The 26774-nt window shown below is 37.5% G+C and overlaps 1 protein-coding gene across 1 annotated transcript in view; it reads right to left on the bottom strand.

Moving 5' to 3' along the window:
• PIEZO2 (piezo type mechanosensitive ion channel component 2) overlaps positions 1–26774 on the bottom strand; it is a 285479-nt gene that overhangs the window by 207774 nt on the left and 50931 nt on the right. The window lies entirely within an intron of this gene.

Genomic DNA, 26774 nt, shown 5'->3' with positions numbered 1-26774 from the left:
AAATTTGCTTTTTTCACAAGGAAAAAGGGCTAAGAATGAGTCTAAGCCAGCACAGTCAATTCAAGAGAGGTGAAGCATTCAGAGAAGAAATATATGAGAAAAAAATCTCCAAATCTGCATTGAGCACCAACTCATGAACCTTGTGATATCCAGTGCCACATGAGTATCAGCCTCACAGGCTACCATTTCCCAGATGCAACTTTCCCCCAGATTTGGAAGGTCAAACGAAGTATCTGCTCACAACACTTAGAGGGCAGGATATATGTGCATGTGGAAAAATGCTTTTCAAAACCTACCATCTATTTTAGAATGCAAAAAGTGGCAGTACCTATTCCAAACCATCAGAGTAGTCACAAGAATTCAGCATGAAAAATCCACATGCATACATGCATCTTTAACAAATATCATAGGGGAAAATCCCCATATATTTTCCTAATTCCTACATGAAGTATTACATCCAGCATAGCATTCACAAAAGATTTTATCTAGCACCATAATGAGTTTTATTGCTGAATCTCAATTATTATGATCCCTCATGCATCTAGTTATATCATTTAAGTGAAAGTTAAGTATCTAAAAGCAAGCAGACAAAGAGACAACCTAAATCCATTTTTCAGCTTCCAAATCTAATACTCTTCTTTGAAGATATGTCTTAATAAAAAGCAATGTGTTTTGCTGGGTAGAGGAAGAAGTCAGCAAAATTTTAAACGTTGTTATTTTGTAAGGCTGTGAGAGACATTTAGATCATTTTACTAAAGTGGTCTAATGTTTAGCTTACAAATAATCACTGAAGCACTTTTCAAGCTGTCTGGAGTGCATAGGAGGGTTTTAGTTTAAATTGGAATTGTAGGTACTGAAAAATGTGTCTTTTCCCCCAATAAATCCTGTACCTGGCTTATCTCTAGATTTTCCTTCATCTTTCATAATGATATCTAGTTTCCAGAATTATCTTATTTATTTCTGTTACTCATTTTTTATGTACATATACAACAGCACAAGGAAGTACTCATCTAGCCATCTGAATATTCTCACAACACTAATATTAAGATAAGTTTTTACGCAATTGTATGTAAAATGTTTTTTCAATATTGTATTAAAATGCATGATTTTTATGTCATATTCCAGTAACTTATTTCTTCCCATATGCCCAAGAAAAAAAGAATCCCTAAAGGTCACTAAAGAGTGCACGTCCTGGGTTTGGCTGCCAAACCTCACCCAAGTTCTTATTTCATAATCAGAACATTGTCTCCAGCTAAACATCGGTCATCTGTGTTTTGCAGATGTGGAAAAGGTTAAATCACCAAATAAAGAAGCTGAGATTAAAAATGGTTTTCTCTAAACAGTCATATTTTTGTGCTGAAATGAAACTAAAGCTTGCAGAAGAAAACTTCAAGTTTAGGACACAATAGATCATCTTAATAGCAGATAAAGCATATTTGTACTGCCTACACAGTATTTCTCCTGTACAGAAACTCAGTTGGTCAGAAAAAGCAAAGGAAGCAACAAAACCTCAAACTAGTTTTTTTTGCATAATGAACCTTGTTGATTTAAGCACATAACACCATAAATTACCTCATATGGCTTGCAAAGTGCTTATGACGCTGATGAGCACCAGTAGCTGTAGTAACAAAATGGACCCTGCTTTAGGAGCTATTCTTTCCAATCATTATTTTCCTGCAATAGTCAAGCACAGGGGTGTGTGTAATAAGAAATGGCTTCCCTGGTGCCCACTGATGCTGATGTTTTTGGCTCAAGATTTAGACCAATCATTAGGGGTATTCAAGTGTAAAAAAAAGTTGCACATTTGGTAAAGTTAATGACTGATTTCACAGTCCCTAGAGAAAGCCAATATTCCAAAACATGTTGCACTCCTCTTGGTTTCAGGTCCAGACCATTGCTGGTTTTGAGTATCAGTGGAGGCCAACTACAATTTGGCTGACCTGCTACAAGAAAATGTCCAGCCAAAACTGATCCCATCTTTACAAAATGGAGATTTTTCTACATAAATGCATTTCTTTAGGAATATATTCTCTTGGTCACATATCTGAATGCAGAGATAGCTTGCTTAAGAAGAGAGAAGCCAAGTATTTTCCAGGCAGTACAATAAAAGATCTTATTCCATGAGACCTTCTAATGCCTTCAATAAAAGGAAATGGAAGAACGTTGACCCCTAACTTTTATATGAGTGTACAAGGAGAGATTATCATTAACCTCCTATCCAAGATCTGCCCAAAGTGCTTACTTGCTGCTGAGGTGAGATATCATATAACTGCAGAGGTGTTTAGGAAAACAGGAGTGAAGAAACTGATGGAAACATTCATAAAGATATTAACAGTACTAAAAAATTTCTGAAAAAAATCCAAGTATTTTAGATAGTTGCAAGCGACCGTGATTTATACCACTGCAACACAGGAATGAGAACCGGCCCATTGTTCAATTACAGTAATTCTAAATTTTCTAACAATCTAGTTCAACTTTATTTCAGCCGTTGAGCAGAACACACCAGCACCCCCTCGACAAAAAAAACCCAAAACAACAAAACCCAATAACAACAAAAACAACACACCTCCCCCCCCCCAAAAAAAAAACCCAACCAAATCCCACAAAAACAATTACAACAAAACTAGACAGAAAATAGTAAGGGAAGAGGATAGAGTTTTAGAAATTATAAAACAGCATTTTAAACTGATGCTTCCAGCTATTTACCATCTGGCTATTTTTTTTGATGTAAGGTTTTCACCAGGAAATACTTGTTTTCAAAAGATTATTATTGCAATAATGTCAGGATCTGGTAAGCAAAACGAAAAAAAAACCAACCAACCAAACAAAAAGCCCAAGCTAATAAATCAGCTAATAAATCAGTCAGTCTTTGGCTGGTCCTATATTCTAATCAGTCTTTTGTAATATTGATATATTTTAAATTTGTACTTCAATACTTTGCCTTGACCTTGTAACTGTTCTACATTTAATGGTCTAAAACATAGACTGCCATTATCAGGTTACACTTCTTTTGCTGATGCAACAGTCTTCCCAAAACTACTTCCAGTAATAACATTTTTATTTGGCTTACCCTGATCTAGCCCTTTAGCATAATTACTTCTTATCATTGAGTCAATATAACACTCAAAATTAGCAGCCGATTTGCACATTTTACAGACAAATCAGATGAACTGAAATCCTGATTTTGGTGCAATACAGTCTTCCCACTGCAGGGGTGGAAGCAGGGGGTGGCCAGGGGAAAGCACAAAGGAATGCAAAGTTATCCATATTGGCCAATAATTCTTAAGAAAACTCTTGAAACTGCCAAAATTAAACTGCTTTTGCTGCTCTCATTCACCTTTAAACATCAGTTAGAATAGAGACTGAGCACAAAAATAACACGTTTGTACATTTTACACAGTCTCCTCTGACCTCTTAAACAGATTCCTAGGTATGCTTCCAGTGCCTGTCCATTTGAATAGCAAGGGAATATTCTGTCAATACTTAACTTGCTCTGCAAAGCTTTCACTGTCTTGCCCAAAGATGAGCACATACTCATCACACCTCTATCTACACAGAAACGCTGAACCTCCCCTCCTCAAAAAAACAAGAAACTAAAATCAAAAGTTATGGCACCTAAATCCTCTATATAGGCATGGTTAACTAATTTGAAAATGTCTTGTGTAGTTTAGCAGGGAAGTTTCCAATTCACTCAAAGCAATCCAAAACAAGCCTCTCAGATTTGAAATCAGAGTGCTCACGTGGGGATTTACAGATTTAAATCACAAAACAAAATCTTTGTTTTGGAGTTGCTTTGGAGCCAAGCTTTAGTTAGGGGTTTGAAGTGGGGATTCCAGCCAGTAACCTCATGGTTGAGAGTCTTTAAGGGTTGGACTCATCTCTTGTGAGTTTTTTCGTAAAACTGAGTCTCGCAAACTAAACTAATATATTATTAAAGGCATTAATGAGGCAATAATTTCTTAAAGTAAGTGAAATCATCTTATTAATACAAATCCCAGTGCTGTGCTTACTAGCTTGCCCAAGTATCTCAAACTTTTATGAAGATCTTAAAGCCTCCAGATCCTGAGCTAAGTTTCCTCCAGATGAAATGTGATTGCCTCCAGAATGGAATACCACAGTTATCTTGCAAATCAAAGCAGCACTACACAGCTCTCTATGCCAGAGCTAGAGAATGCCAGATCAACTGAACCTCACTGAGGAAACTCTACAGCCAATAAAGTAAATATAAACATACCCAGAGTGCCCTCTAAATGATAATTTTAAGTACATGTAAATATTCCATTAATTGAGAAGTTGCCAGCAAGTAATATTAAAAAAAAATGCTGAGTATCAACAGATTGGTGATGTTCTTGAGTCCTAATGGTTTCCTCCTTGCAGATATTCACAAGATCTTAGTTGTAATTGTCAAACTTGAAATCTAGCCAATACATTTAATTAGGGAAAAAAGGGACTAATGGATTTACTTAAAAATAATTGCCCACAGATTTTTAATAATGTTCAGGAACTTGCTGTAACTTTTTTATTCGAAATTCACTCCCTTACTAAGTTAATATTCAGGTACCATGGAAGACACATGATAAACCCAAACTTTGCCTTTAAATCTAACTGGCCTCTAACTCTCTCTCTGACTTTCTCTGCACTCTTCTATTTCCTGCCCACGCACAAAAAACCTCTTATTTAAAACTGATTCTGAAATAACATTGTGAGATGTGCAGTAGCTGAAGCACACTGTCCCTGACCTACCCGTCACTCAGCTTTTCTGCCCCTTTGATCTCCAGCTCCAGACCACTGCTTCTAAGCAAAGACTGCTGTGAAAACAACTGCACTCCTTCAGTAAGGAACAGACATGTCAGGTCTATGCCTCTTCTACATGGCAGTTAAGTTTTCCTTTTAAAATTAGTTTAAACATTTATTGGGCTAAGCTGCCAGTTTAATTAAACATTTTTTGCTACAACTCCAAGAGTTGAAATTCTAGGGCTTCAGAGTACCTATGCCAAAATCCAATCTGCCAAAGCACATTTTTTTGTTCATTGCCAGCTGAGTATATAGAAATTGGCTCTGAAAATTAGGCCAAGGCCTGTAACACTGCACCACATGCATACGAAATGCCTGAAGGTGCCAGCAATATGTACTGCACACAGCTTGACTTCACAAAGTGCATAGGTCTATGTCCAAAGCACCAGGTCAAGACTTGGAGTAAACTCCTCAAAATTAAAGCCAGAAAGCAATACCTTTCTGTTGTGGTTACTGTATCTGTTTCTAGCCCAGTAACATCAGGGTGTACTGAGCATTCCCACAATTGTGATTGAAGCTGGTGCCTGTTTGCATCTGTAAAGAAGGGGGCACTCCTGCCAGTCCCAGCACAGAGTTAAATCAGGCACATTTCTTCAGTCTGCTCTTCATGAGACATTGCCCCACGCACCTCAGAGCTTTCAAACTGGCTGTCACACAGAAATAAAAAGGCATCATAGGCATCATAGGCATAGACACCCTGTTGCTAAAGGGGAAGGGTACCACAAAAAAAAAAAAAAAAAAAAAAAAAAAAAGGAGTGGGAGGGAAAAAAGGTAGAAGAAGCAAAAAAAAAAAAAAAAGCAGAGAGGATCTCTCTCCATGCCATGGCTTACAAGTGATAAATGCAAGTGTACACAAGCAATGCAGCCTATTAAAATGCCCAATTAAGGAAAAAAAAAAACAGTGAAGCTTATTGTATTTTCTACCTGGAATCACAGAGACATGGAATGGTGTGGTGGTGTGCAATATGCAAAATCTGAAGGAGTGTGACACAAATGAGATAATTTTACATATTTCTCAAAATTCATCATCCCAGAGTATAATGATTTAAAAAAACCAACAAAAACCCCTCAGATAAATAATATGAAAAAGTATTATCATATAGGTAGAAGCTTTTTAAAAATGGTCATCCCTCACCTCATCTGTTCCACAACCACCAAGAAGATTTAGATATGGGCCAAGTACCAGGGTGGAGAGTGCTCCACCAAGAGCACTGGGCACCACAGTGCCAATAATCATTTTAAATATCATCTCTTTTCTTCAAACAAGACTTGTGGGATTAATTACACAGAAGAAGAAAAAAGACAACTCAATTTAAGGATTATAAATAGCAGTTTCCAGTGCTAACAAAACACATATGCTTAACAATGGAAGGTTAATTTACCTGGATTATTGGATTATGGTCATTTCACTCACCAGCCTGAGCATTCCCTGGGGGTGTATTCCCTGTACTCACTGCCAGCCTTAACCTACCACTCTCCAGCTGGCCCAGAGGAGCCAGACTCAAGCACCAGGAGATCAGCTACAAATGACTATGTAAGGGTCACATTTTCACTCCTACATTCCCTATCACTTGAGGATCCTGTGGGGAAGACAGATTACATTTTCTTCTATTATTTTTCCATTTATGCAGCTTTTTCCATGGCAAACTGTTCTGTAGAGATGGATTAAGCCTCCTAACAGCCCTTTACCCTCTCATGCTCCAGCAGCACAAGGCAGGTGCCATCCTTGTCACATTCCATGGGTTTCCTTTGGGAAAAATCCCCAGAGCACGTGACGATGAGAGAGGAGGAAGGAGCTGCAATGGGCTCTAATAGATTTCCCAGGCTGAGGCTGAAGGACTACATCCCTAAACCCATTTTCCCACAGTGCAGACACCACTAGTGTCCAGCTTGATGTAGGACAGACTTCAGTTCCCCTAGATATTGATCTTCAGCAAGCACACATGCTTATGCTGCTTTTCTCATAAATTACATCAGCTTTGGTTTCACCTGTGAGACAAAGTAAGCTTTCTTCTATCAATCATGTGGACAGGAACTAAAAATATATAGAAGAAACGTACACCACAGTCAACACATAAAATAATGCCAAAATTGATCCATCTGTGCAGAGCTCTGCTAGAGTAAAACTGCTGCCTAAAATATTTCTGCCTATGCCTGTTCTCTAATAAAACTTCATACAGATGATGCCTTGAGATGAAAACTTTTCATGGTAAGAGTCTGCTTTCTTCAGGACACATTTCACTGGAAAGCCAAAATCCTACTGTTTTCACCCTGAATATCAAATCCTCAGTTTTTGGCCAAAAACATAAAAGCCTTACTAAAAAATCTGGTAATAAAAACCAGACAAGGGTTCTATCTATTACTTTTTACCACAAAATTACAGATTTTTCTACAAAGATTATTCTGATCAGGGTAATATTAGGAACACTCCACAAAAGAGATGTTTGCATGCACATAATTACTTACCAAACACTGAAGCAATCAATAGACTTGTTCACCACTTTTTGTCAGTTCTGTGAAACTTTTTGTGCCCTGTACATGGTGTCCTAAGACCAGTTCTCTGCATGCCATGTTCAGCACATGTGGAACACTTTGACAGACATCAGGCCTAATAAATTTTTAAATCTGTGACTAGAGAATCATGCAGATGCTCTACTTCACTTTTTTATCAAGGATAAGTTATACTGCTATATAAAAATGGTAGTGCTTGTGCACCAGGCTCTCCTTTTTTACTACAGAGCCCCTAATCCAAAAGCACTTTTCTGAGCTCCCACACCTGGCATATTGTTTGAGAAAAACCACGTTTCACAGAATAAAATACTGGAACATCCAACTGCCCCATTTAACAGATAGATTTTTCTACAGAGACTATATAAAAAAAAGAATCTAGACCTGTATAAGAGAGATCCGTGTTAATTAATAGCCCTTGACAAAGAATCATTATTTTTCATGTCCAGATTTGCCAGATTTGAATTTCTTTCTTGTGACTTATGCTCCAAGCACATGCAGCCTCAGACTATGGAAATAAAAATACTAAAATCACTCTCCTATAATGCCAGAGTCTGCACCTCTTCAGTGAACAATTTTGTTCCCCGGTGTTTGTTATTTTTGCTGAGGAGAACCAGAGTAAATAACCAAATAATTTTAGAGACACGGCCTGTTTACACCCAGTGGACTTTGTGCTCACCTGCTCTGATCCTTCTTTGGCTCCCTGACGTCAGGACCACGTTCACACCCAGATGAAACCCAGACTGTGGTTAGTGGTGTCAGACCAGTCTCCAAACTTAGGCACCAAAATTAGCAGGTCTGAACAGGGCTGTATGAAATTGAGTTTCCCAATACCATTTATCAAGTAGATAAGAATTCCAAGCTCACAGGTACAGAAGCTGGACACACTGCACAAATTATCTCTCCTCTGAGCACAGTATAGACCAAGACCAAGGGAAACTTCTAGCCCTGCACTCAACAATTCATTCCTTACCATCAACACACCCAAAACAAAATTATCACGGTTCCAGGATATTTAGGGTAACAGAATGAATTTTGGTTGACAAGGATAAATTTGGGTTATGTCAAGCACTTAAGCAAGTGCTAAACAGATGTAATATACATACTATGAAATTCACTAAAAAATTCTATTTAAATATTTGTATTTGATTTCACTATAAAGAAATTCACTACTGGAATGATTGCAGAAGAAAAGCCAGCAAATCTACTCAGATGAACAGTGAGATAGGAACTGACTTGAAAAATAAGTCATCTCAGTAACAGTCAAAACCCTAAAAACACATAATTACTCAGTTAGGAAGATGAAATGGATTCAGTGGTCTCTCACAAAATTGTGCAGCATCCTTCCTGTCCTCAAGAATTAATAGCTACATTTAATAGCACTTCTCAGTTGTTTTTGGAGTAAAAATCTACTCAGCATAAAGGTTATTAAATTCCTAATGATAGACTTAAAACTACCCCTAAGTATTTTATTTAAGAGAGATCAAGAAATAAGTATATTTGGTATATTCAAATCAAGAAACTGAATGAGAAGGCAACAATCCACGGAGCAAAAGTTAAACAGCAAAACAGTTTTGAACACCCTGACTGAAAACCACAGCTTTCCAGACAACAGAAACTATGGTAAAGACAGAGGCAGAGCCTGAACAGTGCATTAGGGAGTCTACCCAAGTTCCTTCCGCAATACGTCAGCAACACTTCCCTCTGCAGTGCTGCTAACAGCTCCTCTAGTGCACAATCAAAGGTGAATTTCTGATATATGAACAGAGATAACTTTGCCTCTGCATTATCTTAATCTGTACAAAAACACAAGGGGGTATGGAGAGTAAGGGAGAAAGCAGAGATCCAATTGCCCCAAGCACCAAACTCCCTGCCATTAGCTCTATGTGAATGTGTGCGCATGAAACAGCTCTAACCAAGAGATCTGACTCTGGGGTATTGAAGAAATACTTGAAATCATGAGCTGGCAGGCAAATCCCATGGTTTCCAAGCCTTGGATGCCTTTTGCAAAATCACCTGCTTCACTGTACTGGGGGCTATGTCATTAAAGAGGATACAAATAATAGTGATTTTATTCTGGAATAAGCAGAATTTTAAGGTCCTTGCTTCTGGTTTTATGCCTGCTACTGCCTCATGGACAAAAAACGTGGCATTCATGTTAGCTGCAAACAGGCCAAGCCTGCCCTTTTCCTTAGAAACTGTAAGTTTCTGTGCCTTTCTACAAGTCTAAAGAGAAATTATAGCAGCTTCTGTTTTCTTGATCTAGACCCAAACCCAAGAGTACACATAATTTCTTGTGTAAAGAAATGACAAAGATATATCATCAGCATTGAAGCCTTCCACAGACAAACAAAGTGAAGAACCCAGAAGATAGTACTACATGGTATATGGCCAGAGCCTCTACAAGTATAAATCAAAAAACTGTTTGGACTATAATGCTGTACAAAAAATTCCTCCATTTTGTTATCTTAAAGTGCATTTTTTTTCCAGGCATTTCTAATTCAACTTGATATTCATCATGTGCCAGATTCTGTACTAACTGGATGTCATGGAAATGCGTTCAGTGAACTCAAAAACCTCATATCGAGCATCTGAGTGTTTCCTAGGAATCTTTTCAACATCTTTCTGATTGCTCTTTAAGGTCAGGAAGAATGGCTAATAAAACTGATTTACAGATGATTAAAAAAAAAAATTAAAAATACCTGAAGATCCAGAACAGAGCTTTAAAATGCCAGAACTATTTTTTCTATGGAAACCAACTCATGAGTCTTCTAATGCAGTCAGTCTTCCCTATTTTCATACTTCAGGACTAGGATAGTGACTAAATTCAAGGTGACACCAACAAGATAGCATTCATCCCCATCTTCATCCTCATCTTCATCCCCACCACACTACAACCCATCATTGTGAAAGACTACATGAAACTAGAGATAGTTTTGAAATACAGGATGAGGGAGACAACTGGGATATACTAAAGAATGCATATAAATCTGTCAGTCAGCTACAAATACAAGAGTCTGGATGAAATCCCAGGGTCACGTTTACATTAGTGAACGGCGACAGGTATATATCACTATGTTTATTTGTGAGGCAAATTGTTACTATGCTGGAGTTTTTGACAAAAAGGCTGCACTTGCTTGTTATGAGTAGTCCACAACAAAAATCTGACTCATAGAGGTCAGCTCCAGTGTTTATATTACTTTATTTGCATCAACCCAAATGTCAAAATAAGTACAATTTACTGAAACCAGGCTCCATCACAAATTATACACCACAGAAGACACAGCACTAAATACACACAATGAAATACTTTCACGTTGCTTTTATAGCCTGAGGAAACTTTTATAATCAAATTTAAAAAAATAAAAAAAAGAAGGTATTCACATAAAAATCTCTTCAAACCAGATATTTTGCTTGTGGTAATTAGTAAACCAGAAAAGGAAGAAAACTCTGTGACCCTGCTGCCTTTCACCACAGACCACCAAGTGTCCCTGGAAGGTTTCTGTAACCTGATGATCTGCTCCAAAGCACACAAGAGGCCACTGAGCTGGGTGAGAGGAGTTACCATTACCTCTGATTATTACTGTAGTGGTAATTACTGCAGCACCAGAGGCATCAGAGGCTTAGGCAAATCTGCAGAAGCTGTGCCCATGTAAGTTGGCTTCTAGCTGGGAGCAACAGAGGAATTTAAATGTCCTAAAACTATTTCCTTACCAGCTCACTGCCCTTCTTCCCCTGCAGCCCTGCAGGCTCTATCCCTCCCCAGTGTGCAGCACACACACCTCCTTGGACCCCTCCTGCATGGAGACAGGAATGCAAAGTGACAGACGTGGTGGCCTGTCCTACCCTACTGAGAAGCTCTTGGTAACCCAGAGCACTGTGCCCAATGCCTCTTGCCTAATTCACGTCACAAGAAATAGTTCTGTAATGGATGGGGCTGCGAAGGAGGCTCTGAGGGAATTTGTTGTTTTATGCAGCACTTCCTTTACATTTACCTTGCAAACAGAGGCAAATTGTTTCTTTTCTACTAAGTAGAGAAGCTGCTAATATTAAAAACAAATCTGAATCTCCTACTGAGACTTGGTTTTATTTTCTTTTCTCTTTTTTTTTTAACAGGAGCATCTTGTGAACCAAGACAAACATGTGAGGCTTGGTTTGTGACCAGCAAAAACACATATTCTAAACATCAGTGGACTGCAAGCAACCCTAACTTTTGCTACTGGTCTCAAAGTATTTACACAGAACTTCAGCTTGATTCTATTACATTTTTTACCTAGAATAAGAGACTAAAATTGACCAACACAAACCTCCCAATTTGATGTCAGTCTGTAAAATATACAAAGTCACACAACCCAAGGAACAAAACTGTCTCTGCAAAAGAAATTCAAAACACTTTCTATTGTTCCTTCTCTCATGTGTGGCTCCACATTTGTGATTTTAAGTGGAAGAACTTTCCAGAGTGGAATAATTACAGAAAAATCCATATATCCTGAAGAATTTGGAAATAAAAGGAATATAGATTTTTCTTGGGGATTAGTTTATTACGAAAAACCCTCATATAAACATATAGGTGAAATTCTCCTGGTAGAACTTTAAACCTATGCAATCTCCCTTTTACGCAAAGATTGATACTTTGTTCAGCAAAGCATCTGCACACAGTGAAACACTGCCCTAGTAGCTTCACCTCAGAAGGACCATCTGAAACCAGCTTCCTTGATTCCCTAAATTAGCTCATCTTCAGCCCTGTGGCACAGTCAGGACAAGGACAATTTTTGTTTTAGATCAAGCAGCTTTTTCCAAGCATGCAGCAATTCTCTTCCTCACATGGATCTTATTTGCTGTGCAGCTGTTCAGGTTTTCCTTACTTATTTACTAACTAGTTACTTCCAGTAAGAAGCTCTTCAAATTTTTTTGCACAGATAGCACATGTAATAATATGCTTATTGTTCTCTATATTTATACAAGGAATATGGAATTGGAAGTTACAGGAAAGCATCTGTACCTATCTGTGTGATCATCACTTCTGGCTATACTATGGCATTATGGATGTCCCATAACTGTATAGGTGTGCCAATAAAGATGTCTTGTGCCTTTCCTCCAGGGCACTTGATGCTAACAACCTAAAAGCCCAAATGCATACCATCCATAAACATCCAGTTGGAAGCACCAAAGCAACAAAAAGCACCCCTTCTAAGTGATGGATTTAAAGCACCCCTTTAAGTGTTGAATTTGATGTTCTCAACCATATCTCATTACTAAACTGACTGTAGCAGAAAGTTTATTGGCCTACGAAACCACACAGCACCTTACACATTTTTTAATAACTCTGTTATGAATAATAATGAATTATGATAGCTTAGTGTTTTTAGCAATCTAAAATATATATGACCAACCCAAACAAAAACATGGGACTAAGTGCAAGTAGAGTAGTAGTGATGGGTGCACTACACTCTCTGGAACAGTCTAATATACCCAGCTGCTGGACAGGAGCACGTGGAACAGCCACAGTGAAACAAAACACTATTAAGGCCTGCTTCAGATGAGGAGCTGGAGATCATATCATAATGAGACCATTTCTACAAGTACAAAGTAATTTAGTTTAGTGAGTACACAGGGGATTCACAGCTAAACAATTGATGGAGACATTCTCTGCTCTCCCAAGCCCTGCAGTGTGAGGTTTGTCCTTGGTTCCCCTGCAATGTGAATGGTGAATGGCAACCCCTCTCCGCCTTGGAGTGTCTGTATTGCAGAGAATATTGTAGCTAAAATTTATATTATTTATATAAATATTCTCTGTATCGCAGAGAATTTTTATAGCTAAATTTCAGAGAAAAGCTGCAAAGACAGTCACTTCATTTTCATATGGTTAATGTGAAAAAAATAACATTCAGCACATCTATTTGAAATGAAATCACTTTAAAAGAAGGTTTTGTTCTGTGTTATAAACTTACATAATGGGAGGCATTTGGTGACATATGATCAGCTTTATGCTTACATAACTCATTGTCATCACAGCCCCTTGTCTTCCTGAAGTGGACTTGCTCTAGTAACAATAATGGACCAACTCTTCCAGGACACTGGCTTTTATAACACTGTCTGTAAACTGAGGATTCTGCAATTTTATCATAAAAATATTGATCCATACATTAATAATTTATGTAGAAATTATATTGTTATGTTTACATATAGTATGATTTAAAAACCTACTATATTTAAAACTAAATCCTCAAACCCAGACGTTCTTTGCTTTTTTTTTCCCAGAGGGAGTTTTTTAAAATGTTCCTCTAGAAAGGTGCTGTGCTCAGGAAAATGCTACTAGCAATTAAGCACAGCACTCACTTTCTGGAGGGGGGGGAAGAAAAGAAGTCTTCAACAACCCACCTATCACCTGAACATTTTTATTTGCTATTTATTCAGTTTTGAAGTGGTTTACCACTGCAAACTCTCCAGTTCTGTTTCTCTGTTGAAAAATACACACTTAACACAGCAAGGTCACCCCACTAGAGTGCTGATACCTGGATACCACCTGCAGTATCAGGCCAGGAAATGCTCAAACCTATTGGACCACAGTATCATTAACCTAAAAGTCCAAGGCCCATCCAGGATAAGAGTTCTCCTTCCCCAGCCTGAAGTTCCCCTTGCTGTGTACCAGAACCTGACCCCAAAGGATCCATACAGTGTATCTGCGGTCATTTGTCCTCATGGAGAGGAGAAAAAAAAGGGACTTCCCTGAACAGAGCACACAACAGTGCCAGCTTGCAGAAGTAATTCCTCTACCATGCTTCTGATCCTGGCAAAAGGCAGCTGCTAAAGGACAAAGCTGCATCAAAACACAAACTCAATAACAAATAATTTCTTTTTAAAAAGTCTTCTTTTCAAAAGTTTGTTTTCCCCACTCACCCCAACGCTTCAATGCATTAGGGCCAGTGAAATGATGCCAAGGAGGGACAGTATGCCCCATTCAAACAAAGCTGTTTTAGTGGCTGCACTATCCAACATAAACTTTGTGACTTTGTACAACATTCTCCTACAAAATAAACTCAAGCCATTTGCCAGCAATAACCTATATATTGATGTGGTATTAAGGGAAACTTGGAGGCTTCAGCTGGGAGACAAACTGTCAACCAACCACTAATTAGTTTTTATGACGTGACTCATAGTTCAGTAATTTCCCAGAATTTAATCACGGGGCACCCAGAAAGATCAATTAAAGAACAGGCTCAGAATTTGTTAGAGCCTTGTGTGAGACAGGGGAAGGCAATGACCTCAGCAGCTTTGCCACAGAATTTTATGAATTAACAAAGAAAGGATTTAAAAGGTAAGTTTAACTAATCTTGTGTTTCCTTGCAGACCCATTCATTGTTTTTACAAAGGACTGAGTTTTTTTAATGAAGTAAAAATTGAAGGATTGTGTGTTGTAGCTACTGTTTATTTTACAGCTTCATTTACATGAGACCATTCTGTGTGTGACTTGGAATTACTCCACTATTTTTTGCTGCAACTTCTTTTGTCTCCCTCAATAAAGAGGGGGAAAAAAATCAGAGTAGGTATAAATTTCTTTAGATTTTTGAACAAGAATCATATTACATTATTGCAATGGATAGTAGAGTATTCTTCTTCACAAGTATTCCCCCCTAAAAAACCCAAACCCCTTATAAAAAGTCTTCTAACAACATTTAGTAAAAAGAAAAATGGAATTTTTGGCCACAAAATTCTATTATTTCCTTTATCCTTTCCCTCATTTTCAAGCTTTTTTATTCCCCCAGCTTAACACAATGAAATCTATGTTATTTCCACCTCTTGCTTTCTACCATCAATCTTTTTTCATAAACTGAATGAAAATAGCAATGAAATGCTAAAAATTACTTTCTCAGTTCTTAAATGGTTTTGCTTATCAAACTTACTGAATCTGATTTTTTTTACTTGCTAATTTTGTTCTTCTATGCAAAGGTATAGAATATATACCAGACAAGTACTGTACAGCTGTGATGAAAATTTCATTCCCTCTTTCTGGGTTTTGTTCTGCAAAAAGCTCTTCTTTACTGAGAGATTTCAGAGGATGAGATTTAACTTATTTTCCTGGCCAAGTTATGTGAAGCAAGATTATACTGAAACCGTCTGAAAAAGTGAGGATTTCTGAAAATCTACTAAGCCCTGTTATTTAAATAATATTTGAAATAATCATAAGAAAAACACTAAATGTAGCATGTTGTTTTTTCTTACAATAATAAACAGCTCCAAACTGAGTCATGCATGTTACATCTGAAAACAAGATAATAAAAGAAGTTTTGTGGGTTTACATTTTCTCTTAAAAAACAGAACATTCAAAGTTCGTATTTTGAACCTGAATGAGTTTTTTTAACTTCTTCAAAGAAAAATTATTCTATTTAATTGACACTGTCTTTGTACTGACTGTGGTGATGATGATGATGACAATGATGATGATGAACATTTGATGAGGAATGATGGAAAGCTAGAGCATTGGAGACTGGGTTGGGAAGAGCTCTGTATCTATGAAGTTGCTGCTACTATTTCACAAAATTCACAAGCCCAGTACACAACGCTGTCACACAACTCAAGAAAACCTTGAGCAGCTCGAGATTCTCAAGCTCCCCTGGATGAAAGCGATGACTGTGGGGATGCTCAGAGGGCACCAAGTACTGTAGCAGCTCCGTTTTGCAAGAATAATCAAAATTTTAGGGAGAGGGATTTGAAGAAGACTAGGGATAACAAAAAGGCACTGTTAGCCAAGAGCACTTGGGATACAGGAGAACTAGATTCAGGTCTCTGCTCTGAATTAGAACAGGATGTTAACAAATCTGTTGGTGGGGAAGAGGATGTGTTTTAAAGCTCCCTGCTTCATCCGGAGGCAGAACAGAAACATTCAAGTAATGAGAAACTGCACACCTAGTTCTGAATCTGCACCAACAGCTTCATTTTCAAGAGTTCACAGCTCCCTCTAAATCACATTAAGACCAGGGTTTAAATGCTAATTAGGGAGCATGTGCATATTAATTTTCTGCTTCCTTCTCTCTAGGAGTAATGGGAATGCTTTTAAATGCCTTTTGTTTGGTTTCTTATGGGCTTACTTGGTTTCTTAATATATTACAGGGCACTTCCTGCACTGCTTACGGAAGCAAATTTCCCACTGCTAGTGGGAGTTTTCCCTAAATAAGGTAAGCAGATTTGGTCCCAGGGGAGTGAACTGATATTCAGGCATAGCTACCCTGAAAATCTAGCAGAAAGCAAACCAGATATCATTCATCTTTAGAATTCGCTACTATATCATATCCTTCTCCAAGGATCATCATCCAAGACAAACAACTAGGAAACGTTTTGCTGCAATAATCCTTTCAATTAAGGCTCCCATTACAGTGAAACAGCTGCTCACTAGAATACATCTTTGTAATGGAACTATTTATTTCCCAGAAAACATTTCTTTAGTTAAGACAGATGCAATAAACCAGATCCACGGAAGTTGCAGAAATCAAAGCAGTGAGCAAAATATGACCAGATAAATATCCTTGAACTGAAAAAGGGGTGCTTTCTATGAAGGCACAATTTATGTGCCTGTGTTGACAAAAAAGCCTACTCAATTTAAAGTATGTGTGGCATCTCACACTCAACATAATGTCAGCAAACTGCAATTGAAATAGCAGGATAAGCCCTCACATATATACATCATTAGAAAGAAAAAAGAAAACACTCTAAAAACTTTTGTCCTCTGTCTGATCAGTGATATTTGTGGGGGCCTCTAAAAGCCCTTTGAAATGTCCACATCATAAATATTTGATGGACAACCTCTTGCTGACTGTCAGTTAGGTGCTGCTCTTGGCATGTAAAGACAAATGAATCAGCATCTTGTTCCTGCCTCCTGCTCCACACATACATGGTCCCCCTCCCAGCCCTGAGCAGCCTGCTGAACACTATTTATTTATTTTATGAAAAAATCCAACTCACGTTACTGTCATTCAAATATAAACAGTAGTGACAAAAAGCTATTATCATGAAAAATTTAATCCAAGCTTTGTGAGAGTTTGTAAATGAGCAGTTTTCTTGCTGACAATTCAGTCCCTGTGATTGCAACTCCAGACAGCTTGCATATGTTTCAGACAATGGAGATAGCAGGAGGAGGGGACATTCTTCTTCCACTTACCAGTTGCCAATGATTTGAAAACCTTCCTTGCCAGTTGTGCCTCTGTTGGTTATCAGTGCTGCAAAAACTAGGGAAATTAAGAGAAGCACCTTCCAGTCAGATGATGGATAGATGTGCCCTAGCGGCACTAGAACCAGGATTACTTAGGATCCAGGAAGATATTAAATGTTTGTTCAAACCTAAATGATTCCATGATAACAGCAGCTCCATATTCCTGTCTTCAGGAATGGGTTCCAAAAGAGCATTTGAGAACAATCTTCACCCATAAAAGCATGACAAGTTCTCAGGCTGAGTGGAGCACCACATCTACACAAACTACATAGACATTTGTCTAGATGGGCTTGAAAATGCCAGGGCCTGTATCACTGCAACACCAAATGATTTCTCAGAACAATCAGAAATACAACTGGTGAACAACCAAGACTTTGCTACCTAGTTCTCCTTTAACTCTTAAATCCTTTGAAAAAAAAGCAGTTCATAAACAGTGTGTGTCACACCCTCCTAGCTTCTTGTTCAGCCACATAGCAAGGGTAGTTCTGTGTTCATGAAAGGAACAAAGCAGTTGGAGCACAGATCAATCTACTAGGTGACAACAAAAAAGATCTGTTAAGGCATACAACTAACAAGTGGAAAGGAAGGTAGATGATTTCAAGAGAAGGAAAGAAAAATACAAGGATGCAGTATTCTTATAGCGGAGATTGTCTCTGAGGCTCACTATGACATGAAAGTACAGTGCTGATCTGCAAAGAATTAACACCAATCTAGATTTCTACTTTAGGCTTCCCAAATTCCTGGGGATGCAGAATCTGGATTCAAATCCATTATAGACACAGGAGCATCCACAGGAAGTCAGGCTTAGCTATGAAATCTGATAAATGAGGCCTAATATCTACCAATTACTCTGCTCTAAAGGCAGTATTATTTTCTGTCATAATAAGCTCCTGTCAAGAGTACATACTTTTCCATGTGTGAGGATGAAATTCAGAGTAAAAGAAAATAAAATCCATGCTTAGCACTTAACTTGAGGACCAAATCTCTTGCTGACAAGAACCTATTTGAAATAAGGTCAAATAAGAAGGGAAAACACAGAAGAAAACTAAATTAAATATGAATTTTAAAGAAATAATATCTACCTCAGTGGAAAAATTTCTGGTGCTACCAGAGAGTAATTAATAGAAAAAAGCTGATGCCAAGACATTGCAATGACAAGTCAAGCTGATGCCATCAGCTGCCTTGCTGTCTAATACGGTCCAAGGCTCATTTCTTAATGGCTCTTCAGACACCATCTGGTATAGTAGATTCAGGATGTGACTCTCTGTAGTGTGGCTGTCTTCAAACAAGGCCATAGAATTGGAGTTAATGGGAACAGCTGCATTGCTTTTGAAAACCTGCACTGATTTTATTGGAATTCCTCTCACCTACAGGTCAGCCATAATAATAAAAAAATGTACCTATTAGCTTACTGGGTTTTGTACCCTTCCTGTAAGAAAGCATGATAAAATTTGGTTGTTTAACATACAGGAGTATGAAAGATGAACATAGGGAGGCCCAAAATATGTTTTAAATTCTTCTTACTCTTTCATTTTCCAAAGCCAAGCATAATCCTCTAAGACAATATACAGTTCTTCTGACTGTTGAACTCTTGAAAACAGTTCTGATGACCACAGTAACGCTCCAAATCTTCCAACATTGTCCATCTCCTGAACCAAACCACCAGACAGTTTCAAGCCAGCAACTGTTAATTCAGCCTAAGGTAAAATAAAACAAATAACCCTCCCCAAACTACTCAAAACAGGGACAGAAAACCTCGACAAACCATCTGACTCTTACCATTTATATACAGGTTTTCTGGAGAAATTGGGCAAGTGATGTCGGTAATGCGGGTGTAGAGGCATCGGCTGAGTTATTCTACTTCCCATCATCACAGGATGTATTCTGGTTCATAAAAGGATTATTTTCCACTATGAAGTTGGATGGGTCTTTAGGTTCACTCTGTTCATTAGAAGCCTGAAACCTAGAAAACTATCTCTGGTCCACCATGCATTCAGTTTCTAGATGGTCTGCCAGCAACCCCATTTAACTCAAAAAGTCCTCCTTCTCCTCAAATCAAAATCCAAAATGACAGTTTCCCTTTGCAGACTGAAAAAGTAGGAAACCTATTTTAAGCCATGAGATGAGTTGTTTTTATCTTACTTGTGTACATTAGCATCAGCTTCTTGGGACTCAATCTGAACTGACCTTACCAAAGCATTATCTAGGTTGCTTAGCACAACTCCTTTTTAGAACAGACATTTTCATTTAATCTCTTTTTTTTTCCAGTAGCCTCAAGATATTTATTTATTCTTCTCTTATGAATATACTCCAAAATTTGAAAAAATACAAGTTCACAGTAGTTCATATCACAGGAGTTAACACGCAAGACCATTTCCCCGTATTTTCTGTATTTGAGCTAATATTATCGTTCTTCAATTTGGGGTATCAATTTGAGTGTGAACTCAGATTTAGGAAGGAGATTATGCAGTCTTTAAAAGTTTAACATTTAAACTCCTTGGGTCTTACTTTTTCCTCACATACAGTAGGTTTTCTTTTTCCAGCCTCTTTCCCAGATGGTGCTTTAGCCTTTGTGTTGAATAGCATTGCCTTGATTCAAAGCTGAAGCACACAATCTAAAATTTGGGGCATACCTAGATGATATTTGATTCCTACTTCATCCTTACTGCATGCCATGCTTTTAATTATTTTATATTCATATAGATAAACACATTTTTTATTCCTTGTTTCAGTTTCCTTGGAAGAGTTTAACTCATCTGACTTATGGCAAATTCTATTTCATCTGACCACTTCTGACCTCTAAGATTATTCCCCTTTTACTCATTCCTTTCAAACTCTGTTTATTCTTAATGTTGTTTGTGGAAGTTGTTAGTCAGCAAGTTAGGTCTGGACTTCTCCTCTAAAAGCCACCCATGCTTGAGATGGGAGTTCTAGAAAGATTGTTGCATGTTTTACTAGAAAATGTCACCACATCCAAATGCTTGAGCTCTTCAGTCACTATCTAGTTTCCCTGAACTTATGTTGCACTTCAGGTTAAGAAAACCTTAAAGATTATTTTCTGTTAATTTTGGATCATAAGAATAGTGATGACTAACTCTCTCTGACGTCTGTAGTCCCTCCAAACCCAATTTTAAAACAACACTGACTCTTCACAAGTCAGTAATTGTTTAAGAAGTTGCATGCCCTAGGGAAATATTTGGCTGTATGATTATTAGGATCATTCATCCTCTAATTTATAGTAGACCATAACAATTGCATGTTGATTTTCTCCTCTAGTATTATCTGAATCTGGCCAAGATCTTATCAACCTCCTACCTTCTTGCTGAAATGTAATTTTGACTTTTAAATTAGTCTAGTGTAGAAGCAGATTCAAAAATATCCCTGCAATTTCTCTCCAATCTACTTGCTCATTGACAGACCTAAAAAGCTACAGCACTGTAAACATTTTTGATTCCCTTTTAACTCTGTATCACACAGCTTTTGACAGAGCTCGATAAGAGGTCTCAGAATCGTCACGAGGAAACTGCTGCCTCAAGGGCTGGTCCATTCCCACTGTGGGGAAAACAGGGCGGGAGAAGGTTCCTGGTTTGGATGGAAGGTCATGATTCCTGCTGTATGTAATGCACATAAAATAACCAAATTATGCCAATGAACCCAAAAAAGGAAAAAAAAAAAGGCAAAAACGAATGGAAACAAAAAAATAGAAGCGTAACACTTCTGCAATCATTTACGTACAAAGCGCAGTAAAAAGAACAAAGGCAATTTAAGTCGGAGAAATTCATGCTTCAGGACAAAGAATAGAGAACAAATTGTTGAAGTTTGGCTGTCCTGGCATACCCAGCACCACCCTCTTTCCATCATAATCTGTGGCCTGACTAATCAGAACTAGGATTACTGGACTACATGGCCGACATTTAATCCTACTTTACATTCTAAGGTGCTGCTATTTTCATATGATTTTGTAAAACACATTTTCATTATTTAACTCAATTTTAAAACATAACATAAGGTCATTCTGAGTTTAAAATCCTTTTACAACTACAGTAAGCCTACATCAGATCCCTAATTTGAGAATGCGAGCACATTCAGGAAAGTGCTTTTGACAGTGCTCAACTTCACAGCTGGATTCTAAACCACATTTTCTGTGCTTGTCTCATTCAAACTCAGGGCAGAAATCTCTACTTATGCTTTAGTGGCATTAGATAGGAGGACTGCTAGCTCACAGCAAACTCCCCTTAGCTACCATGCTGTTTCTTGATTACAATCCCATTTCTGCACTCTTTCATCCTCCAAATACAACAATAATAAAAGTTTTATTTTGCACATCCTTCCTAGAAAGGAAGAAAATGGACTAATTTTCAATTATTTTAAAAAAGAAAAACAGAAAGGACAGCTAGAAAAGTCACCTTCAGAAGCTCTATAAAGTAAAATTGATATTATTAGGTGTTGCATGTAGGTTAATGAATCAGGGGAAAAAATGCAAGAACATTTTCAAACTTATTCCCAAGAACAAAAATTCCTTATTTGCACCTCTAAATTACTTCTCTATGTAATAAATTTGAATTTACTTGTACTTTGGGGTTAAAAGGAAGCTTGGGTTTGGCTCTAGCTCTTTAGTCATGGCTAGAGTTAAATTAAACTAATTTAATTTAATTTTAATTTAAGAGTTTTATTAAACCATGGCATGTTTAGTCTGAAGCTGACTATCACCAGGGCAGGGTGATCACGGCAGGGCTCAGGATCAACTAGAAACATTAAAATAACTAAAGAGATCACTTTCAGATCAACTGAAATTGACTTTTTTCTTTCCCTAAAACAAATGCTATTTAATACATAGGCAGAAGTATTGCTTTAAAATAAATAAAATAATACAAAATCCAATGCAGCTATAAAAGTGCTCATTCCTACAATGAACACAGTTTGTGATAGTGTCAGCCTTCCTTAAACTAGATAAACTAGATTTTTCTTGTATAATTTAGTAGTTTCACCTCTATCCAAAAAACCCCACACCAGTCTAATTCCAAACACCTTATTTCAAAAGCCTCTGAAGAATTTTTGCCCTTTTTACCAAGACTCATTTCGCTTCTCTACATTTGAATCTTTCCAAAGATTCATGTCATTAATAACCACACAAAAGAAAGTCCGAATCAAATAGTTAATTGCAAGTTAAAAAATTTTCTAGTTATTTTCTCCTCCTGACTTCTGATTCTTGTCCCAGTTCTGATGGTTCTGCTTTGCTTGCAAGTCTTCTATCAACATTCTGCTGAGTTTCTGCCATACCTGGATCCAAAAACACTGCCAGCAGTCATATAAAACGTGGAAATATAAATGGGTGACACACTGTCTAATCAGCCACTTACTGGGAATCCCTTCTTACAGTCTAGTATGTGAAAGCCAAAAAGTGAAACAGTTCAGGCACTGGAGTGCCCGTCCTTAGAGTGGTGTTCCCATTTGGCAACAGCATTGCGAGGCGGTGAAAAAGTCATGAGTGAGTATTTGTTATCACACACAACTTAAGAAAAATACAAGATTCTTGTGCCCAACAGTGTCAGTCCAATGCTTCTTGTGAGTTCACTCTCTCTTATTTGAAGGGGGTTCTAATTCATCTCTTAAGAAAATGTTTTGGTCCTAAATAGTGAGAAATCACACAGTACCAATAACAGAAATGTTCACAGGCTCTTAAGATGCAAGATGCATTTGTGAAAGTGGTTAATGTAAAGATACGGCTCCATTTTCACTCTCGCATTGCTAAAATTTCCAAGAACAGGTACTTCTTATTGGATTTGGCCCAATAACACACTGTTCACTCCCAAGAGAATACCTTATAATGTTAGGAGTGGAGAAACCTAGCTGAGAAGCAGTGCTTTAAGTCAAAGGATGTTATGTAGCAGCCTGACGTGTCTCCATAAGAAAACATGTGTCCAATCCAGTAGGAATCCCACTTGTTACTGCTCAACAGTATTTTCTAACTTATAAAAGAAGTGAATGAGCACAGAAAGACTGCTAGTAAAACAGATGCATTGTAGAATTGATGAGTGCACATAGGGGCATTGCTCTCGTATGAAACTCAAAATAATGTTTGCATAAAGTTTTTTCCCATATTCACTTGGATCAATACTCTCCTGAAAATCCTTCAGCTATATTTGGGGATCCAAATTTGTTACTGCAACTCTTCTGTATCATACAATTCTGTGCAGATTATTACAAATCACAAATCCTCTAATATCTGCAAAACAAATTCCATTGTTCCATTTCTTTACCTTCGTTTCAGCCACACTTCGAATAATGCTGAATTAACAATTTTTTAATTACAATTCATCATTTTATCCATCTAAGCATTTTTAAAACATCATTTTTACTGATCTGAGTGCTGTGACAAGTTAATTTTTCCAGCATAAATACAAGTTTTGTCATCCTGAGCAGTGAATTAATTCAGCAGCAAACCCATTTTTTTTGCCATTAACATAAGAAAACTGAGAAAAACCTAGTCCATGTGTGAAAGTAACTGATTCCCCCCCTCATTTTTTTTATTTACATCATGACTGGCTACAGAGTGTTATTAATCAAAAAATATGAAATTAAATAAAGTGAAATAAAACCTATGTAAATGTAAAATCGCATCTCTTACTGGGGAAAAAAAGCCACATAAAACAGGTATTTAGTACAGCTACATGAGCCATTTGCCCAAGACTGGACCAATCTATGTTGTGATGTTTTATTATTTCTATAAAAACATCATGTACAAGCCTTTATTAAGGATGAAGACATAACTGCAGTGGACATTAGACACAAAGGAAAAAACATATCGCTAATATAAACAATCTCACAAAGAAAGAAGTTAGAAACCAGAGTGCTGCACAATTTACTGTGTATTTGTCAGCTCCAGAGAAATAGAAAACAAATCAGTTACTGAATTTAGAGATAATTCATACAGAAGAATTACTGCTGAAATCACAGGGCTTCACTACACATACAAAGAGGTAAATGCCTCAAAAACTGTTCCCATTAGCAACCCTTGAAAAATTGGCCAGGCTTTAAGTTACTGCTGTAGACAAGAAGATGTTCTTTGCAATAATGTTTCTTACACAGTTGTCTCTGCCTATGTTCCATAGGCTAGTTTTAAGATGCTGACAGGTGAAATACCAACCTCTTTAGAAGTACAGGAGACAAATCCTTCAGTTAGATTTGAAACTAATACATGGAACATAGGCAGAGACATAGACAGTGAATTATATCTTCAGGTTTAAGGATCAATATTACTTTATCTTAGTAATTAACCTTTTTAATGAGATTAAATATTTAAGGGGGAAAGAAGGAAAAAAAATTACTCATTAATCTTTAAACACCATCTGAACTATTTGAGCAAGTATAATAGTTTTTTTCCAGTATTTCTAAACTTTTAAGTTTCTGTAAAAATTTAAATTAACCTAGACTGATACCATGCATTTCAGAATAATTCCTAATTCTATATCCTGTAAAACCCTTAAGCTTGGTGGAGAGAAGCTCCATAAGTTTAGGGACTGTAAAGTGCAAGGTGACAAACTGGGAAAACAGATGAAAGTGCAAGAGATAGGAAAGTTGGCCAGAGATTTTGCCTGAAGAGCTGAGTGTATCAGGAGATGATGAGGAAAGAAAAAAATAGTGGAAAGCTAGAAAGTTTAAAAGAATTTAAAAAACTTAATCAAAACAAACAGAATTTCAAGAAAAAAATATTATCTGAGTGACAGAAGTATTAGGGGAAAAATACAAGTAAAGTACATAAACATAGATTTGATTTGGTTTGGTTTTGGGTTGTTTTTTAGTAAAGTTTAATTTATTTATTCTTTGACTCTGATTTACTGGTGGTTTGGCTGGTTTTAGCTAAAATATTTCAATATTTCCTCTTTCTTTTTCCATCTTCTTGACACAAAAAACACAAATCCAAACAACAACTCTCAACAGTTTCTACAAAGATAGAGCTACACACACACACAGTTTAGAAATGTAACAGGGACAGTGGGCAAAGTGGGTACACTCAAATACTAAATTTATATAAGAAATTAATTCAGACAAACGCATCATACATAACATGACATTCAGGCAAAGTGCAATGCAATGTGATACAGAATACAGGGAAACTATCCAAAGTCCTGAGAAAGCATTTTCCTCTGAGGAGAGATTGCTACCATCAGTGAGGCAAACTAGATTACTCCATTAAGTCACACAGGACTTAGTCCTAATCAAATAGACTTTTTTTATACTCTAAAAGAAGAGAATTTGTATGTCTCTCCACTCTCACTCTTGACATCTAGCAAATGGCTCTGTTTATCCTGTCAAACACTTCTCCTGGCACACACAGAAGGGGCAACAAAAGTAAAACACACAAAACCAATAGGGTAATTGCATATTATCTGCAATGAAATATTGGAGCAGCTGCAACCAAATTCCCAGTGAGTCTTTCCCTTTCAGTTCATACCTTCAGCACCTTTAAGAGAAACTCTAACTCACAGCTGGACATTTACTGATGTTCCATGCTTACACTGTCCTTGTAATATTCCCTTGTAAAAATGACTGACAGCCTCACCAAGAGTGGGATTTCCCACTTTTTATGCTTGCTTAGTTTATTTTTCAGGCCTGTTTTTCTGGTTCCACTGGCTACTGACACAGACAATATTGGTATGGATCCCCACCAAAAGACAGAAGCAACTGATCTACAAAGACGTGCTGGAAGAACTGGGATTGTTCAGAATGGAGAAGAGAGGGCTCCAGGGAGAACTCATTGCAGCATTCCTGTTCTTAAAAGAAGACTTATGAAAAGGAGAGAGGGACTGTTTTTGCAGGTAGATAGTGACAGGACAACAGCAATGGTTTAAAACTGAAAGAGGGCAGGTTTGGATGAGATATTAGGAAGATATTCTTTACTCAGAAGGTGGTGAAACACTGGAATAGGGTGTCCAGAGAAGTTGTGACTATCCCATTCCTGGAAGTGTTTGAGGCCAGGTTAGATGGGGCCCTGAGCAACCTAATCTAGTGAGTGACATCCCTGCCAATGGAATCAGATGATCTTTACCTACCCTTCCAACCCTAAGCATTCTATGATTCTATACCAATCAAAGCTTTATAATTCAAAATATATAAACTATTTGCAGACCTATAAAGAACCCCTTTCCTCCTCATTACAGGGGAATGTAAACACCCCTTTCAGAAGTATTATATTCTTGCCCTAGACAAGGCAGAATGGCACACTGCTGTATGTGAGACATAAATGCTTGAATGCCTGATGCAG

The sequence above is a fragment of the Molothrus ater genome, chromosome 1, assembly GCF_012460135.2.
Source record: "Molothrus ater isolate BHLD 08-10-18 breed brown headed cowbird chromosome 1, BPBGC_Mater_1.1, whole genome shotgun sequence".
Taxonomy (NCBI): Eukaryota; Metazoa; Chordata; class Aves; order Passeriformes; family Icteridae; genus Molothrus; species Molothrus ater.
This window is presented reverse-complemented; position numbering and strand designations above follow the sequence as displayed.